This window comes from Loxodonta africana, chromosome 4, assembly GCF_030014295.1.
Source record: "Loxodonta africana isolate mLoxAfr1 chromosome 4, mLoxAfr1.hap2, whole genome shotgun sequence".
NCBI lineage: Eukaryota > Metazoa > Chordata > Mammalia > Proboscidea > Elephantidae > Loxodonta > Loxodonta africana.
This window is the reverse complement of record NC_087345.1, coordinates 99,061,605-99,067,604: the sequence shown is the minus strand read 5'-3', so window position 1 is coordinate 99,067,604 and position 6,000 is coordinate 99,061,605.

Here is a 6,000-nt window from a genome sequence, read left to right as displayed (position 1 = left end):
ATCTAAGTATTAGTATGAAAACGGTTTGGGGTTATTCAGATGTACTGTATCAATTTTGTTAAATCATGCTTCTCTACGAATTTTCCATTTCATCTGAAGTTTCAATTTTGTTGACATAAAATTGTTCAAATATCCTATTAGTGAGTTCCCTTTCCATTTTTGTTATTGGTTATTTGTACCAACATTTTTTTCCATCAATCTTACCAAAGGTATGTCAGCAGGAATAGTATTTTCAATGAACCAACTCTTCAGTTTATGAATCCTCTCTATCCTATTCTCTGTGTTTCTGTTTTATTAATTTCTGTTTTAAGTTATTTTTCTCTTCTTTCTACTCTCACTTGGTTTATTTTGATGTTCTTCTAACAGCTTTAGATGGAACCCTTACTTCTTTTCTACTATAAGCATTTATAAGTATAATCTGCCTCTGTATGTGGCTTCAAATGCATTCCACAAGTTTTGGTGTGTAGTATTTTTATATCATTGAGTTCAAAATACCTTCTAATTACATATGTCTTATTTCTTTGACCCATGGGTAATTTAGAAGTCTATCTCTTAATTTCCAAAGATATCAGGATTTTCTAGTTATCTTTCTGCTGTTGATTTCTGTCATAATTGTGTTGTGGCAAAAGGATATATTCTGTATGGTTTCTATTACTTCCCTGTGGCTGCTGTAACAAATTGCCACACACTGGGTGGCTTAGAACAAAAGAAAGTTATTCTCTCACGGTTCTGGAGGCTAGAGGTCCAAAATCAAGGGCCATGCTCTCTCTGAAGATTCTATGGAAGAGTCTTTCCTTGCCTTTTCCTAGCTTCTGGTGCTCCTGGCAATCCTTGGCATTCCTTTTGGCTTAGCAGTCCTTCATCAATTTATCCCTTTCCTCTCATTTTACTATGAGCAACAAAGAGAAACAAGGCCACACCTTCAACATTTTGCTTGGAAATCTCTTCAGCTAAATTTGCAAGTTCATTGCTTACAAATTCTATTTTCCACCCAACAGAACAGTATTCCACCAAGTTTTTTGTCACTTTATAACAAGGATTGCCTTTCCTCCAGTACTCAAAAACATGTTCCTCATTTTCATCTGAGACCTTACTGGAAGTACCATGAACATACATATTTCTAGCAATATTCTCCTCATAATGATACAGTAAAACGTGAGAGCTGGAACTTAATGTGGTTGCCTTGTTTTTCCAGGTCTCGCAAGTTTTCTGCCTTTGACAGGGTGCGGTCTTGGCACTTTTCTATCAGTTGTTTTAGTGTAAAATATTTTAGTTTTCCATCTTTGACAGGTTTCTGCCTTACAAATGTTCTGGCTTTTGCAGGTTTTACTGTATATGTATTCTTTAAAAAAAAAAAATAATAAGACAATAGAAATTTTCTCTACATCATTCCTCTCTTCTTTCTGAGCCCTCACCAGAATTGTCTTTAACATCCATATTCCTACCAACAGTCTCTTCAAGGCAACCTGGGACTTTTCTACCATGTGTCTCAAAACTCTTCTACCCTTTACCCATTACCCAATTCTAAAGCCACTTGCACATTTTTAGGTACAGTAAAACCCGAGAAAACTGGAACCTGTGTAAGGTGGAAACCTTTCAGCGAAGGAAAACTCAAATATTTTCCATGAATAAAGAGTGATAGAAAAGTGGTAAGACTACACTCTGTCAAAGGCAGGAAACATGTGAGACTTGGAAAAACAAGGCAGTCTCACTGAGTTCTGGCTCTCATAGTTTTCACTGAATTTCTTACAGTAGCACCCCACTTCCCAATACCAAAATTTATATTAGTTTCCTAGGGCTTCTGTACAAACTACCACAAACTGAGTGACTTAAAACAACAGAAAAGAGAAGCTGTGCAGCTGCTTACATACAACCAAACATCTCAATGGATTTGGTTTATTTGTTTGGAGATGTAGGGTCATGGTTTCATGGGACATCCCAGTTAATAGGCTTAGTATCATTTATTAGTGCTTCTGCTCTACCTCCTGGTTCGCTGCATAGTGCCTAGGATCTTAAAATCTTGCTAGAGGCCATCCAAGTTACAACAACTGGTCTCTATTAGACTAAATGAGCACACTAGCTCAGAGGCAAGGACAAGAAAGCAGGAGGGGACAGGAAAGCTGGTAACAGGGAACCCAAAGTCGAGAAGGGGAGAGTGTTGACATGTTATGAGGCTGGCAACCAATGTCACAAAACAATATGTGTATTAATGATTTAATGAGAAACTAATTTGCTCTGTAGACCTTCATCTAAAGTACAATAAAAAGAAAAACGTAACAATGTGTGTGTAAGTTTTTGTATGAGAAACTGACTTGAATTGTAAACTTTCATTTAAAGCACAAGAAAAAAAAACAATAATTACCAAAAAAAAAAAAGGGAGGAAACATGTGCCCAAAAGCTAAGATGAGAAGGCAGGAAGAGATAGGAACAGCAGGTAAAAGGAAATGGGGGGTGGGGGGGGAAGGAAAAACATAAATATATTTAAAAAAAAATTGGTCTCTATTCACCTGGAGCAACAGGGGAAGGAGAGTGAGGAATAGGAGGAAGAAATGGAATATGTGACTACTTGCTTCCATGAACAACTGCCCCCTTTGCCGTGAGACTAGAAGAACTGGATGGTGCTTGACTACTATCACTGAATATTTTGATCAGAGTCTATAGTAGAATTCTGTTCAAAAGGGGGCAAAATGCAGAACAAAATTTCAATTCTTGTAGAATCCAGAAATTCTAAAACCATTGAGACTGGGTGAACCCCCCGAAATTATTGCCCTGAGATAATCTTCAAACGTTAAACCTTAAATCAAAAATACCCCTGAAGTCTTCTTCAAATCAAACAATAGTTTAGCTTAATTAATAAAGAATATCTGCCTTGAACATGTGCTCTTTAAAAAGAACTATCTGTTTGTGATCAAACTGTCAACAGCAGTTTGAAAGGTAAGATAGGAAGGTTGGGGCCAGTGAGTTTGTTAATGCAGGAAGAACAATACAGAAAAGGAGGATGAGAATGGTTGCACAACTGGAAGAAGACAATCAATGTCACTGAATTGTACTTGTAGAAATTGTTGAACTGGTATATGTTTTGCTGTGTATATTTTCAACAACAACAAAAATAAATTGCTAAAAAAAAAAAAAAAGAAATGTATTCTCTCACAGTTCTAGGGGCTAGAAGTCTGAAATCAAGGTATAGACAGGGCCATGCTTCCTCTGAAAGCTCTGGGGAAGAATCTTTCCTTACTTCTTCCTTGCTCCTAATGACCCTATAGGACAGAGTAGAACTACCCCATAGAGTTTCTAAGAAGCGCCTGGCAGATTTGAACTGCTGACCCTTTGGTTAGCAGCCGTAGCACTTAACCACTGCATCACCAGGGTTTCCTTGCTCCTAGTGGCTGCTGCAAATTTGGTGTTCTTTGGCTGCATCATTCCAAGTTCTGCCTCTGTCTTCACATGGCCTTCTTCTCTGTGTATCCTTTTCTCTTCTTAGAAAGAGGCCAGTCTTTATTTAGGGCCCATCCTATTCCAGTATGACTTCATTTTAACTTAACCATTTATATCTTCATGGACCCTATTTCCAAATAAGGTCACAATCTGAGGTTCTAGTTGGATGTGAATTTCGGGGGGGACACTATTCAACCCTCTACACGATTCCAACCATTTGAAAAATTATTGCATATGCTTATGGCCAATGTATTGTCAGCTTACAGATGTTCCATCAATGCTTTAAGAGAATCTGGGTTTTGCAGATTTTGAGTGTACTGTTCTATATATGGCCATTAAATCAGTTTATCAATTCTACTGTTCGAATCTTGCGGCTCCTCATTGACTTTTGTCTGCTCTTCTACTGTTGCTAAGAGAGCCAAGTTAAAAAAAAAAAAAAAAAAAGACAAAAAAACCTCTATTTCTTATAGTACTTTCTATTTCTGCTTTGTCAATTTGGAAGAAATGTTAAGAAATGCTTAAAACATAAAATTGTTATATGTTCCTGGTGAACTAAAAATTTAATCATTATAAGGTGTCTCAGTCTCTACTAATGTTTCTTGACTTAATTTTTTCTGCTGATATTCATATAGCTATAAACCAAAACCAAAACAAAACCCACTGCCGTCGATTCTGACTCAAAGCAACCCTATAGGACAGAGTAGAACTGCCCCATGGGGTTTCCGAGGAGCGGCTGGTAGATTCAAACTGCTGACCTTTTAGTTAGCAGCCAAGCTCTTAACCATTGTGCCACCAGGGCTCCTCATATAGCTATATCAGCATTTTTTCATTAATTTTTTCATAGTGTATCTTCTTCCTTTTACATTCAACTTTTATGTTGTTTTATGTTTGAGATATGTCTGTTGTACGCAACACATAAATAAACTTTTTTTGTTTTTTAAGTATGGTCTAACAATCTTTCTTTACTGGAGCATTTATAATTAATTAATTAATGTATAATTAATGTAATTACTGATATATCTGGATTTCAATCTACCAACTTCTTTTGAGCTTCTATTTTTTTCTTATAATCTTCCCTTCTCTCCTTTTTTGCCTTCATTTGGACTTATTTTTTTTATTATTCTTTTTTTCCCTTTTACTAGTTTGGATGTTATAAATGTTTTTCTTTTAGTGGTTATTATAGATATTAAAATGCACGTATTTAACTTATCAAAGACTAAAGTTAATACATTTACCTTTTCCAGATAATACTATGACCTTCAATCACTAATTCCATTTAGTCACCTTCCATTCCCTGTGCCATTTTGTCCGTTTTAATTTCGTATCTTTTTTAACCCCAAAAGACATTATAGGCATTGTTGTATAAAATCTGTATTTTACCACATATTTACCACTTTCCTTCTTCATCATTTATTCCTTTACCTTAGGCTTTTCATCTGGGATCCTTTACCATCTGCCTATATTCTTGGGGGAATTTCTTCTGGTGAGGGTCAGTTAGTTGGAAACTCTCTGCTATTTTAACGTATTCCATTGTTGCTCTAGAGAATTAGCTATCACGCTAATCATTCTTTGAAGGATAATCTTCCTCTGGCTGCTGGTAAGATTTTTCTTTTTATTATTGGTGTTCTGTATATTTACCATGATGTGTCTCATTGTGGCTTTCTTTTTATTTACTCTGCTTTGGATTTATTGGTCTTCTTGAACTGTATTTTAGTGTCTTATTAGTTCCAGATAATTCCCAGTCATTATCTGTTCAAATACCTTATTCATCCTCCTCTCCTTCAGGAATTCCAATTAAATGTATTTTGAAGCTCTCATTCTATCCTCCAAGTCTTATCTTCCGGTTTACTAATGTGCTTTTCAATATGGTATTAAACCCATGCAAAGAGTTTTAAATTGATTTAAATGTTTCATTTTTATAAATTCCATTGGTTCTTTTTCAAATGTGCTACATTGTGTTTTAGCCTCTCCTTTCCTGCATATTTTCAAGCTTGTCTTTTACTTTAAATAGTAGACACAGGGTCCATGTCTAGAATTCCAATATCTGAAGTCTTTGAAGGTCTATTCATGCTGTCTATTGTTTCTAGAGAACTGGCTTTCATCTATAATGCCTTGTTTTCTTCTGTGTTGCTTATTGTCCTTGGAAACATTTGAAATCTACAGTAAAGGTTATTTCCTCTAAAGAACATTTATGTTGGCTTCTACCATATGACTGGGGTCACTACCATGTTATTTCAAACCAAACTAAGGAGCCCCTAGACTCTGCAGGAAAAAAAAAAAAGGTTCATGTTTGAGCTCTGGCTCCATGTTTTATCTTTCTCAAGTTTATTAATTGCATTCCATCTCTCTGTCCTTGTTTATAAACTGAAAATAATAACAGTACTTATCCTACAGCTAAGTACTTGCTGATAACATATCAAATGCCTAGCACATAGTAAGTGCTCAGTGATTGACACCCACTATCATTATGCTGGAAACCCCAGTAGCCTAGTCATTAAGTGCTACAGCTACTAACCAAGAGGTCAGCAGTTTGAATCCACCAGCGCTCCTTGGAAACTCTATGGG